The sequence below is a fragment of the Pelophylax lessonae genome (genome assembly GCF_965119305.1).
Source record: "Pelophylax lessonae genome assembly, chromosome: 9".
Classification (NCBI taxonomy): domain Eukaryota; kingdom Metazoa; phylum Chordata; class Amphibia; order Anura; family Ranidae; genus Pelophylax; species Pelophylax lessonae.
Window position 1 is genome coordinate 254822319 of NC_138776.1, and position 14852 is coordinate 254837170.

Below are 14852 nucleotides of genomic sequence, written 5' to 3' on the forward strand. Positions count from 1 at the left end.
AGTTTGACTAGGTTTGGTTTGGTTGCAGAAGGGTTCCTGCCAAGGACTGTCCACCTGATCTTCTTCCAACCAAGAACTTTCCACCTGATCTCCTTCCAGCCATAAAATGCTCACCTGATCTCCTTCCAGCCATAAAATGCTCACCTGATCTCCTTCCAGCCATAAAATGCTCACCTGATCTCCTTCCAGCCATAAAATGCTCACCTGATCTCCTTCCAGCCCAAAACTGTCCACCTGATCTCCTTCCAGCCCAAAACTGTCCACCTGATCTCCTTCCAGCCATAAAATGCCCACCTGATCTCACTCCAGCCAAAAACTGCCCACCTGATCTCCTTCCAGCCAAAAACTTCCCACCTGATCTAATTCCAGCCAAAAACTGCCCACCTGATCTAATTCCAGCCAAAAACTGCCCACCTGATCTACTTCCAGCCAAAAACTGCCCACCTGATCTCCTTCCAGCCAAAAACTGCCCACCTGATCTCCTTCCAGCCATAAAATGCCCACCTGATCTCATCCCAGCCATAACATGCCCACCTGATCTCCTCCCAGCCAAAAACTGCCCACCTGATCTCCTCCCAGCCAAGAACTGCCCACCTGATCTCCTTCCAGCCAAGAACTGCCCACCTGATCTCCTTCCAGCCAAGAACTGCCCACCTGATCAAATTCCAGCCAAGAACTGCCCACCTGATCTGCTTCCAGCCAAAAACTGCCCACCTGATCTCCTTCCAGCCAAAAAGTGCCCACCTGATCTCCTTCCAGCCAAAAAGTGCCCACCTGATCTCCTCCCAGCCAAAAACTGCCCACCTGATCTAATCCCAGCCAAAAACTGCCCACCTGATCTAATCCCAGCCAAAAACTGCCCACCTGATCTCCTTCCAGCCAAAAACTGCCCACCTGATCTCCTTCCAGCCAAAAAGTGCCCACCTGATCTCCTCCCAGCCAAAAACTGCCCATCTGATCTCCTTCCAGCCAAAAACTGGCCACTTGATCTCCTTCCAGCCAAAAACTACCCACTTGATCTCCTTCCAGCCAAAAACGGCCCACTTGATCTCCTTCCAGCCAAGAACTGCCTACTTGATCTCCTGCCAGTCCAAAATTTCCATCTACCTTCTTCATTGCTCTACTCACCTATGTGGGTTCACTCACTAGCCAGAAACCAACACAGATCAGCTATTTAAATGGGCAAGAACATAGTAGAGCTGGAATAGTAGACCATTTGGAATCCTGGTCCTGGATGGTCCACTATTTTCCTCCATCTCAAATCCTCACATTTTCTCCTAATCTCCTTCCAGCCAGGAACATCCACTTACTTTCTTCCTTGCTCTGCTCACCCTTTTTGGTTCTCTTGCTGAAAACCACCATTGATTAGCCAATTAAAGGGGCAAGAACTACCATAGCAGAACAGGAATAGCAGACCATCAAGAACCCTGGTCCTGAATGGTATACTCGTTTCCTCCATAACAAAACCTCACTATTCTCCTTCCAGTAAGGAGCACCTTCTTACTCGCTCTGCTCACCCACGTGGGTTCAACAGCTGAAAATCACCATAGATCAGCCAGAGCAAATCCTCACATTTCTCCTGATCTCCTTCCTTGCTCTGCTCACCCATGTGAGTTTACCAGCTGGAAACCACCATTGATCAGCCATTTAAAGGGGCAAGAAATGTCACAGTAGAACTGGAATAGTAGACCATCCCGAACCCTAGTCCTGGATGGTCTATTTTTTTCCTCTGTAGCAGATCCTCACGTTTCTCGTGATTTCCTTCCAGCCAGGAGCACCCATCTACTTTCTTCTTAGCTCTGCTCACCCATGTGAGTCTCCAGCTGAAAACCACCATTGATCAAATATTTAAAGAAATAGAACAGCAGACCATCCAGAACCCTGGTACTGGATGATCTATTATTTTCCTCCATAGAAGGTCCTTAACATTCTCCTGATCTCCTTCCAGACATGAACACCCACTACCTTTGCCCTAGCTCTGCACACCCATGTGAGTTCCCCATGTGGAAATCACCACTGACCAGCCATTTAAAAAGGGGCAAGACCTGCCATAGTAGAACTGAAACAGCAGACCATACAGAACCTTGGTCCTGGATGGTCTATTTTCCTCCATAGAAGGTCCTTAACCTTCTCCTGATCTCCTTTCAGCCAAAAACACCCACCTACCTTTGCCCTTTCTCTGCCCACCCAGACATTTAAAGGGGCAATACCTGCCATCGTAGAACTAGAACAGCAGACCATCCAGAACCCTAGTCCTAGATGGTCTACTATTTTCCTCCATGATCTCCTTCCAGACAAGAACACCCATCTACCTTCGTCCTCGCTCTGCTCACCCTGGGCCTGGATGGTCAACTTTTTTCCTCCACGCTTCTCCTGATCTCCTTCCAGCCAACAACAGACGACTCCCTTCTCCCTCGCCCTGCTCACCCATGTGAGTTCCCCAGCTGAAAACCACCACTGATCAGCCATTTAAAGGGGCAAGAACTGCCATAGTAGACTATCCAAAAAAAAACAGAAAGGCCAATTTGCTGCTCCAGGTGAGAGGTATAATCCTGAGGACAGGTGGGACTGGGTGCTAGTGTTTACAACTTGAGAAACAAATTGGCTGCACACCTCTGCTGGTCCAATAGATTTTTTGAAACATGTATAAAACTGCCACCAGGACAAGAACACAGACCATAGAAAGGTTGAGGCTTTTCACACTGACAACGTTCTTCTTCAAAACCTTTTTTAAAGAAGCACGTTGTCAGTGCGAAACGCGTCAACCTTTCTATGGTCTGTGTTCTTGTCCTGCTGGCAGTTTTATACATGTTTCAAAAAATCTATTGGACCAGCAGAGGTGAGCAGCCAGCTTCTTTCTCGAGACCATCCAGAACCCTGGTCCCTGATGGTCAACTATTTTCCTCCATAGCAAATCCTCATGCTTCTCCTGATCTCCTTCCAGCCAACAACACCCATCTCCCTTGGTCCTCGCCCTGCTCACCCATGTGATATTTCTAGCTGAAAACCACCACTGGGAGCTAGAAATGCCATAGTAGAACTGGAATAGTGGACCATCCAGAAGCCTGGTCCTGGATGGTCTACTATTTTCCTCCATGATCTCCTTCCAGCCAACAACACCCATCTACCTTCGTCCTCGCTCTGCTCACCCATGTGAGTTCTCCAGCTGAAAATCGCCATTTAAAGGGGCAAGAACTTCCATAGTAGACCATCCAGAACCCTGGTCCTGGATGGTCAACTATTTTCCACCATAGCAAATCCTCATGCTTCTCCTGATCTCCTTCTAGCCAACAACACCCATCTCCCTTCTCCCTCGCCCTGCTCACCCATGTGAGATTTCTAGCTCTTCCACCATTGATCAGCCATTTAAAGGGGCAAGAACTGCCATAGTAGAACTGGAATAGTGGACCAACCAGAAACCTGGTCCTGGATGGTCAACTATTTTCCTCAATGATCTCCATAAAGCCAACAACACCCATCTACCTTCGTCCTCGCATTGCTTACCTATGTGAGTTCACCAGCTGAAAAACACCATCAATCAGCCATTTAAAGGGGCAAGAACTGCCATAGTAGAACTGAAATAGTGGACCAACCAGAAACCTGGTTCAAGATGGTCAACTATTTTCCTCCATGATCTCCTTCCAGCCAACAACACCCATCTACCTTCGTCCTCGCACTGCTCACCCATGTGAGTTCACCAGCTGAAAACCACAATCAAACCGCCATTTAAAGGGACAGGAACTGCCATAGTAGACTATCCAGAACCCTGGTCCTGGATGGTGAACTATTTTCCTCCATAGAAAATCCTCACGCTTCTCCTGATCTCCTTCCAGCCAACAACACCCATCTCCATTGGCCCTCACCCTGCTCACCCATGTGAGATTTCTATCTGACAACCACCATTGATCAGCCATTTAAAGGAGCTAGAACTGCCATAGTAGAACTGGAATAGTGAACCATCCAGAAACCTGGTCCTGGATGGTCAACTATTTTCCTCCATGATCTCCTTCCAGCTAACAACACCCATCTACCGTCTCCCTCGCCCTACTCACCCATGTAAGATTGCCAGCTGAAAACCACCATCAATCAGCCATTTAAAGGGGGCAAGAACTGCCATAGTAGACCATCCAGAACCCTGGTCCCAGATGGTCAACTATTTTCCTCCATAGCAAATCCTCACACTTCTCCTGATCTCCTTCCAGCCGACAACACCCATCTCCCTTCTCCCTCGCCCTGCTCACCCATGTGAGTTCCCCAGCTGAAAACCACCACTGATCAACCATTTAAAGGGGCAAGAACTGCCATAGTAGACTATCCAGATCCCTGGTCCTGGATAGTCTACTATTTTCCTCCATAGAAAATCCTCACGCTTCTCCTGATCTCCTTCCAGCCAACAACACCCACCTCCCTTGGTCCTCACCCTGCTCACCCATGTGAGATTTCTAGCTGAAAACCACCATTGATCAGCCATTTAAAGGGGCAAGAACTGCCATAGTAGAACTGGAATAGTGGACCAACCAGAAACCTGGTTCAACATGGTCAACTATTTTCCTCCATGATCTCCTTCCAGCCAACAACACCCATCTACCTTCGTCCTCACCCTGCTCACCCATGTGAGTTCACCAGCTGAAAACCACCATCAATCAGGCATTTAAAGGGGCAAGAACTGCCATAGTAGACTATCCAGAACCCTGGTCCTGGATGGTCTACAATTTTCCTCCATAGCAAATCCTCACGCATCTCCTGATCTCCTTCCAGCCAACAACACCCATCTCCCTTCTCCCTCGCCCTGCTCACCCATGTGAGATTTCTAGCTGAAAACTGTTGGCATTAGATCACACCCAGTGAAGTATAGACTTGATGGACTGCCTCGGGTGCACCACAAGTCCCCACCACTGATCAGGCATTTAAAGGGGCAAGAACTGCCATAGTAGATTATCCAGAACCCTGGTCCTGGATGGTCAACTATTTTCCTCCATAGCAAATCCTCACAATTCTCCTGATCTCCTTCCAGCCAACAACACCCACCTCCCTTGGTCCTCGCCCTGCTCACCCATGTAATATTTCTAGCTGAAAACCACCATTGATCAGCCATTTAAAGGGGCTAGAACTGCCATAGTAGAACTGGAATAGTGGACCAACCAGATCCCTGGTCCTGGATGGTCTACTATTTTTCTCAATGATCTCCTTAAAGCCAACAACACCCATCTACCTTCTCCCTCGCCCTGCTCACCCCATGTGAGTTCCCCAGCTGAAAAACACAATCAATCAGCCATTTAAAGGGGGCAAGAACTGCCATAGTAGACCATCCAGAGCCCTGGTTCCAGATGGTCAACTATTTTCCTCGATAGCAAATCCTCACGCTTCTCCTGATGTCCTTTTAGCCAACAACACCCAACTCCCTTCTCCCTCGCCCTGCTCACCAATGTTTGTTCCCCAGCTGAAAACCCCCATCAATCAGCCATTTAAAGGGGCAAGAACTGCCAGAGTAGACCATCCAGAACCCTGGTCCTGGATGGTGAACTATTTTCCACCATAGCAAATCCTCACACTTCTCCTGATCTCCTTCCAGCCAACAACACCCACCTCCCTTGGTCCTCGCCCTGCTCACCCATGTGAGATTTCTAGCTGAAAACCACCATTGATCAGCCATTTAAAGGGGCTAGAACTGCCAGAGTAGAACTGGAATAGTGGACCAACCAGAAACCTGGTCCTGGATGGTCAACTATTTTCCTCCATGATCTCCTTCCAGCTAAGAACACCCATCTACCTTCTCCCTCGCCCTGCTCACCCATGTGAGTTCACCAGCTGAAAACCACCATCAATCAGGCATTTAAAGGGGCAAGAACTGCCATAGTAGACCATCCAGATGCCTGGTCCTGAATGGTCAACTATTTTCCTCCATAGCAAATCCTAACGCTTCTCCTGATCTCCTTCCAGCCAACAACACCCATCTCCATTGGTCCTCGCCCTGCTCACCCATGTGCGATTTCTAGCTGACAACCACCACTGATCAGCCATTTAAAGGGGCAAGAACTGCCATAGTAGACTATCCAGAACCCTGGTCTTGGATGGTCTACTATTTTTCTCAATGATCTCCATAAAGCCAACAACACCCATCTACCTTCGTCCTCGCCCTGCTTACCCATGTGAGTTCGCCAGCTGAAAACCACCATCAATCAGCCATTTAAAGGGGTAAGAACTGCCATAGTAGACTATCCAGAACCCTGGTCCTGGGTGGCCAACTATTTTCCTCCATAGAAAATCCTCACGCTTCTCCTGATCTCCTTCCAGCCAACAACACCCACCTCCCTTCTCCCTCGCCCTGCTCACCAATGTGAGATTTCTAACTGAAAACCACCATTGATCAACCATTTAAAGGGGCAAGAACTGCCATAGTAGACTATCCAGAACCCTGGTCCTGGGTGGCCAACTATTTTCCTCCATAGCAAATCCTCACGCATCTCCTGATCTCCTTTTAGCCAGCAACACCCACCTCCCTTGGTCCTCGCCCTGCTCACCCATTTGAGTTCCCCAGCTGAAAGCCACCACCTATCAGCCATAGTAGACTATCTAGAACCCTGGTCTTGGATGGTCTACTATTTTTCTCAATGATCTCCTTAAAGCCGACAACACCCACCTCCCTTGGTCCTCACCCTACTCACCCTTGTGAATTCCCCAGCTGAAAACCACCATTAATCAGTCATTAAAAGGGGGCAAGAACTGCCAGGGGCGGTACGGCATTAATCCACCATTCTGCCGGCAGTCTTCGGGGCCCCTAAACCCGAGGACAACCCACCATTAATCAGCAAGAACTGCCATAGTAGAACTGGAATAGTGGACCATCCAGAACCCTGGTCCTGGATGGTCAACTATTTTCCTCCATGATCTCCTTCCAGCTAACAACACCCACCTTCCCTTCTCCTTCGCCCTACTCACCCTTGTGAGTTCCCCAGCTGAAAACCCCCATCAATCAGTCATTAAAAGGGGACAAGAACTGCCAGGGGCGGTACGGCATTAATCCACCATTCTGCCGGCAGTCTTCGGGGCCCCTAAACCCGAGGACAACCAAGAGGGCCACTTAGCCTTCTACCTCCTTCTTGACTATGGGGATCTGTCATTTCCTAAGGCTGGGTGCACTAAAGAGCTGGAAGGCAGCACGCGAAGTCTGCCCAGTCGCCGGGCGTCGACCGTTTATCTTGGGGTGACCTCTGAATCCCCCGACACTCAGGCTGAAGAGTCGGTAAGTAAATATGGGCCACATATCCATCTTTTATGGGTAAGCCTGCACAGCCATGACCATAACACATCCCTGCATTGGTGCCATGGTGACTGCTCCTCTCTGATGTCACAGATTGATAATCCAGCTCTGGACATCAACACAACGGTCCCTGGGCTGATAAAAGTCTTCCCTCTCCTCCCCCCTCCATATAATAGAGCAGAAAATTGGGGTCCTCCCAAAGAGAACACTCACCTTCCTCTCAGCACCCCTCTATACTGAATACAAAGGATTTGCAGCCCACTTCCTCTCTATGGCTTGCCCACTTCCTCTCCGGAATTTCCACGCCGCACTGCCCACACCCAACATGGCCGGGCCAGCGGCCGTAGCCATGGAGGCACGCGCGAGGTTTTTTTTTTTTCCCCACCCCGGCGGCCATTTTCTCGGAGCCCGAAGCGGCGGACGTCCATAGCTATAAAGGCTGTATGGTATTGGCAGCGTACAGCAGAGGGAGACATGTCTTTGGGAAGGTATATAAGGCGGCCATTTTGTTGTAGCCCAACTGTGGCACCACAGCAAATTCACTGGGCGGGCAAAGTGGAAACTAGGCTGCACCCAAATTTAACCACTTGCTGGCCAGGAGTTTTCTGACACTTTTTATTTACAAGTTTGAATCGGTATCGAAAATGACTTAGAACCCACAAACATTTTATATATATATATATATATATATATACATACACACACACACATATATATATATATATATATATATATATATATATATATATATATACACACATACATATATATATATATACACACATACATATATATACACATACATATATATACACATACATATATATACACATACATATATATATATATATACATACATATATATATACATATATATATATATATATATATATATATATATATATATGAATATATAATAAATATATGTATATATATACATATAAATAAATATATGTATATATATATATATATATATATATATATATACATATACATACATATATATATAATAAATATAAATATATATAAAAAATATCTAAATATATATATATATAATAAATATATAAATATATATATATAAAATATATATAATAAATATATAAATATATATATATAATATATATATATATATAAAATATATATATAATAAATATAAATAAATATCTAAATATATATATATATATATATATATATATATATATATAAAATATATATATATATATATATAAAATAAATATCTAAATATATATATATATATATATATATAAAATATATATAATAAATATAAATATATATAATAAATAAATATCTAAATATATATATATATATATATATATATATATATATATATATATATAAAATAAATATCTAAATATATATATATAATATATATATATATATATATATATATATATATAAAACATTTTTTAGCAGAGACCCCTAGAGAATAAAATAGCGGTGGTTGCAATTTTTTTATGTTTTTAGGGGAAAGAAAATACACTTTTTTGAATCTTAAGCACTTAAAGACTGCCCCGTGTACATTTACTGCGGCAGGGCGGCCCTTAACCACTTCTGGACCAGAAGATTTCCCCCCCTTAACGATCATGCCATTTTCTTGCGATTCGGCACTGCGTTACTTTCACTAACACTTGCTTGTAAATACAACATATTTAACGGATCCTTCCCCCCACTCTCAAACTTGAAGGATCCTATTGTGTGCTTGCAACTGCCAGCGGGAAGGGGAGGATGGAAGTCATCAGCACTGTGGGGGGGGGCACACAGGAGGGCCTTCGCTGCTGGGGGAAATTTATAGTGCACAGGGAGGGGGATCGGTGTGGCAGGGGAGCAATTACTGAACCGATCCTTTGTATGGCTCTCTCTGCAGCAGCTGAAAGCCAAAGGGAGGGAGAGAAAAAGCCAGCTCTCGGCTGCTGTAGAGAAAGCCATACAGGGGATGGGTCCAGTTAAGTGCCCCCTGCCACACCGATCACCCTTCCTGCCCACATCCGATTTACCCTACTGCCTGGGCCCCCCTACTGGCCTGGGCCCCCGTATAGGAGGACTGGCACCTACACAGGTTGAACTGGATGGACTGTTGTCTTTATTCAACCTCAACTACTATGTAACTATGGTGGTACCACCTTATCTACGGCCCTGGTTCCAGTGCCACACCACAGTTCCTGCCTGGTGAGAAGTTCCTTTCCAGGCTGGTTAGACAACAGTTGGAGGATCCCCCCCCATGACCGCAGATCTTGCCATACAGTTCCATGCCATCCATCCACCTCTACATATATTCGGCTTCTTGGTTGCATTCTGAAAAAAGTGACAGTAAGCAGGCTACAACACAAAAGGAGTGGGATTAAAGCATGATTGTGGTTTAGGGCATTTTCCTAAACCCTTTCTATTCCACAGATAGGCTGTGGTCTCCTTAAAGCGTAACTCCACTTTTGTGTGGGAAAAAAAAATGTATAGCATATACCGTACAATTGCTACACAAGTCATATCGTAATTGAATGAATGTTATTAAAATTTTTATTTGCTTTTCAATCTGCAGCTGCTGCAATTTTCTGTAAAATTCAATGCAATATGGCAATCTGGAAATGCTCTGTACACATATGGTGTACAGAACGCCCCCCCCAAAACCAAAAAAAAAGAAAAATGTAACTTCCTGCTTGTGTGAGTGGTTCACTGATTTTCCCAGAAGTCTGCACTAAGACACAACTCAGATTTCGGGCATCCCCTGCAACACAAATATAATGTTAGGTGAGATACTCCCGTAGGGAAATCATGTCCAAAGGTATGCGGGCCATGCCACTTTCCTCACTAGAACCTGCAAGTGCACTAGATCATTTACTCACATGGCCACAGTTGGCACCAGCCACTCTCCAGTGAGGGAGACACAAACTCACACCCCCATAGGACACCTTTCCCCCAACTTCCTCCTGGTACTCTCCAGTGATTATCTTCAGACCCAAACTCCAGGGCTATCATTTTGCAAATAGGCCCCTTAGCTGAAGCCTTAGCTGGGACCTCGATGTCTTCTAGATGGCACCTTCAGAAATCCTGCCCCATGGGCAGAGCCCCTGCACAGGGGTGTCCTCAAGCAGGACTGATCCCAGGAACTCAGGCCCCAAACTATTTACGAGTTCTTCCGCCACTTTCTGGGATTGGCTGGAGTTTCATATTCAGGCTGCTTAATCTGTTTTTCCTCCCACTATAATTCTAGAATGCTCTAGAATAGGAATCCCTAAATGGCGGACCGCGGTCCAGATCTGGACTGAGCTGCAGTTCCACCTGGACCTGTGGTCGCACCACTTAGGATCCTTCCTTTTCCTTGGCCTTCACTGCTGTCATTCTCAAGGCAGCGTGGAAAGCAGGGGATAGCAACGAGAGAACGAGAGGCACAGCCACACTAGATGGAGGGCGGGAGCTGCATGAGTTATCTTTACAGATTAACTAGCAGGTGATTGGTTCCTAGGACACTGGGCGGCCCTAGAAACCAATCACTAACTTGTTAATCGGAAAAGTTATCCACAGCAGCCCTCTGCTCCTGCCCTCCATCCAGTGTTGATGTGCCTCCTGGCCACTCTCTGCTCTGTGTAAGCTAGGCAAGAGAACAAGGCTGTGAAGAGGGGGTGGGGGAGAGGCAGGGGGGTGACGTGAAGGCGGCAGTGCTGTGTGCGTGGGGGTGATTTGAAGGCAGATGTGAAGGGGCAGAGAACATTTTTGTGGCAGGAGGGTAATGTGAAAGAGGAGCAGTGCTGTAAGGGGGAGGGTAATGTGAAGGGGGGCAAGTGGGGTGAGATCTAAAGGGAGCAGTGCTGTGTGGGGTGATTTAAAGGGGGGCAAGTGCTGGTGGGGAGGAAGATTTGTAGGGGGGCAGTACTGTGTGTGGTGGGGGTAGATGTAAAGGGGGGCAGTGCTGTGGGGGGGGGATGTAAAGGGGGGGCAATTGCTGTGGTGGGGAGATGTATAAGGGGCCAGTGCTGTGGGGGGAGGGAGAGATGTAAAAGAAGAGGCAAGTGCTGTGGTGGGGAGATGTAAAGGGGCCAGTGCTGTGGGGGTGGTGATGTAAAGGGGGGCAGTGCTGTGGGTTGGAAGATGTAAAGGGAGGGGCAAGTGCTGTGGTGGGGAGATGTAAAGGGGGGCATTGCTGTGTGGATATGTAAAGTGGACAGTGCTGTGTGGGGGGGGGGGGGGTGATTTAAAGGGGGCAGTGCTGTGGGTTGGAAGATGTAACGGGGGGCAGTGCTGTGTGAGGGGGTGGTGTAAAGGGGACAGTGCTGTGTGTGTGTGTGGGGGGTGATGTAAAGGGGGGTGCAGGGGGGAGTTCTTCAGAGCAGCCAGGTGGGCTGGTAATGCCTGCAGACTAGAGCTGGGGATACTCATGCATACAGTTTGCAACATGTTGTGCTATGTTTCTAAAAGGGACTAAGAGCTCCTAATCCTCCAGGGACTTTTTCCACTGATCCTCAAAGGACTGAGGTTGTCCAGGAAGGAGAAGAGTCCAGAATCCTTACTTTGTACAGAGAAAGGACGTTGTCTTCATTCATTGTTTTCAGTCAAGTTGGGCATCCCATAACCCCTCTACCCCATCCAAGTTGATATCCTTAATAAAACAATCCCGAAAACTGATTTCTTGTGTCCGAGTACAAGTGGAAAATGAGTGTTGCCTGGCTATGCAGGAATAGGGGAGCCATTTACTAGCTGTCCTTGCGGGGGGTAGTGCTACACGTCTATTTCCTGGTACACAGGATTCCCAGTCGAGTTAATGGTATCTATACTTGAGTTCGTATACGTGTTTCCAGCAGTTTTTATTCAACCAAGAGTGTCAGTTGGGCTGAGGTTGTTCACAAAGTCGAGGCAAAGAACAGAGAACCCAATCAACCAAGCGGCTCCTGCGAAAGTAGCACTACATAAATCAGCAATGAAACAATCGTTTATAAGAAACTCTGGTTTTATTCTATACTTTAATAGGAGAATATAATCAACACTTTAATAGAAAAATATAGTCATATTCTTATTCAATTAATAAATATATATATTATTGCATTTTTTTTCTCTTATCAATAATAAAGCAATTTACAAACATGTCTATCATGGCATCATACTGCATTCCTGAGCCTCTTATCCGAACCTATGGGCTTTAAGGCTGTTGCCCGTGTCACAATTAATTACGAAAGCCTGGTTCAAAGGTGGAGGTAATTTGCAGCATTTACCTTTTCCCTACCGTGCTATAGCCGAAACGCGGCTAAAGCACGCCTCTCCAGTCCCGAGAGGGCATCCATGGATGTCCTCCCAGAACAGAGCCCCCTGGGGAGCGATGCGTGACTGCTGTGTCTTTTGGACACAGCTGATCACAGATCGTGGTTAAGGGCAAATCACAGCGGCCCTTTACCATGTGATCAGCTGTGTTTAATCACAGCTGGTCACATGTAAACAGACTTGCCAGTTATCGTCAGTCCTTTCCTCACATGCTGTTCTCTGCGTGAGGAAAGGAGAGCCGATAACTGGCAAGGCTAACAGGGCACAGTGAGTACATTCTTTGCACTGATAATCAGGGCATTGATCATCAGTGCCCATCAGTGCAGCCTCATCAGTGCTCATAAGTGCAGCATATCAGTGATCATCAGTGCAGCCTCATCAGCGCACATCAGTGCAGCCTTATCAGTGCACATCAGTGGAAAAGAAAAAATTACTTATAACAGAATCTAAGACGACATGTTTTTTTTTCAGTCTACTTTTGTTTGTTTAGCAAAAAAATTAAAATAAAAAAAAAACAGAGGTGATTAAATACCACCAATTTGTTTAAAAAAAATGATAAAAATTTAATTTGGGTGCAGAGTCCACGCAATTGTCCTTCAAAGTACGACAGCTCTGAAAGTTAAAAATTGGCCTGGGCAGGAAGGGGGTGAGAGTGCCTGGTATTGGTTAACCGCTTCCGGACCACCCGCCGCAGTTTCACTGCGGCAGGCAGCCCCTCCTGCGCGAACCGACGTAGGTCTACATCAGTCGCGCGCCTGCAGCAAGGGGGCGCGCTCCCACCCCCCACTCGTCAGCGGGGACTCCGATGCACGGGGCAGGCGGCTCCGATTGCCGTCTGCCATCCGCGATCGCTCCCCGCTGAGAGAGAACGGTCAACGGTTGTAAACACATCTAACCGTTCTTCTCTCTGGAATGATCATAGAGTGCCTGTGATCCTTCTATATAGGATCACAGGTCTCTGTGATCATTTCACAAGCCTCGCCCCTATACAGTTAGAATCACTCCCCTAGGCTCACATTTAACCCCTTTATCACCCACTGTGTTAACCCCTTCCCTGCCAGTGTCATTATTACAGTAACAGTGCATATTTTTAGCACTGATTACTGTAGTAATGTCACTGGTCCCCCCAAAAGTGTCAAAAATGTCAGTTAGGGGTCCGATCTGTCCGCCGCAATGTCACAGTCCCGCAAAAAAAAAAAAAAATTGCAGATCGCTGCCATTACTAGTAAAAAAAAAAAAACAATAAAAAATGACAAATCTTTCCCGTAGTTAGTAGACGCAATGACTTTTGCGCAAACCAATAAAAATACGCTTATTGCGATTTTTTTTACCAAAAATATGTAGCAGAAAACAAATTGGCCTAAAATGTTAAAAAACTTTGTTATGTGCCTGTGGACATTTCGCAGGGCAACTGCACCAGCTCAGTTGTGTTGATGCAGCTTTCCTGCCACTGGTCCTGCATGAGCTCTGCTGTCCATCAGCAGGAGGTTATGGAACATGTGCATGTAAGTTCTGAAGCCCTTTCACAGCATTGTCTTTCAAAGAGGCAAAATGGGTATTGGAGCTGTTGTCTTATTTAAGTAAAACCAACTCCAACAATTTAAAAACAATAAAAGCATTCTCAGAACAAAATTGAAATATAAATGAGAAGAGTTAAAAATGACATATACATCCATTAAAAGTGATAATCCATATATAATAGGCTCAGGCACCTGTTGGCTTCATAAGCCTCCTGGAGGTTTGGGAAGTGCTGACCTCTTCTTCTTGTAGTTCTTGGCACTGTTCCCACCCCACCTTGGAGTTTCGGTTGGAACGTCCATTGGTGAATTTGGAGATGGCTTCAACTAACTTTATCCTTTAATGCACACTAAAGCGTAATATCTTCTCTAAATGTCCTCCACATTGGACACTAAATGGTCCTCTTCAACAATTAGGCTTCCTGCTTCTCTCATATGAATGTTGTGATGGATCAAATATGGTCTCTGTACCGTGTGAATCCTCTGGTGTTTAACCAAATCACATTTCTGAAGGAAGGATTTAGCGCATTCAGGACATAAATAAAGTCTTCTTCAATGATTAGGCTTCCCACTTCTCTAGTGTGAATGTTGTGATGGATCAGATTTGGTCTCTTGGAGGAGATCACAGTGTCGATATCTCTCACAGCTGAAGTCTTCAATGTCTTTTAAGGCCCGATGTCTCTGTCAATGACTTCCCACAATCAGAACACAGATAAGGTCTCTGTCCTGTGTAAATCCTCCGGTGTTTAACCAGATCACATTTCTGAAGGATTTATCTCATTCAGGACTTGAATATGGTCTTCTTCAAT

General features: G+C 46.0%; 2 protein-coding genes across 2 annotated transcripts in view; both read right to left on the bottom strand.

Annotated features, from left to right (window-relative positions):
• Positions 1 to 7599, bottom strand: part of LOC309563396 (uncharacterized protein) — a 55971-nt gene extending 48372 nt beyond the window's left edge. Inside the window, exon 1 of the mRNA XM_082267790.1 lies at positions 7475 to 7599. The gene's annotated coding sequence lies outside the window, so the exon portion shown is untranslated. The remainder of the gene's footprint in view (positions 1 to 7474) is intronic.
• The window catches only part of LOC309564377 (uncharacterized protein), a 166714-nt gene that overhangs the window by 139338 nt on the left and 12524 nt on the right, over positions 1 to 14852 (bottom strand). The window lies entirely within an intron of this gene.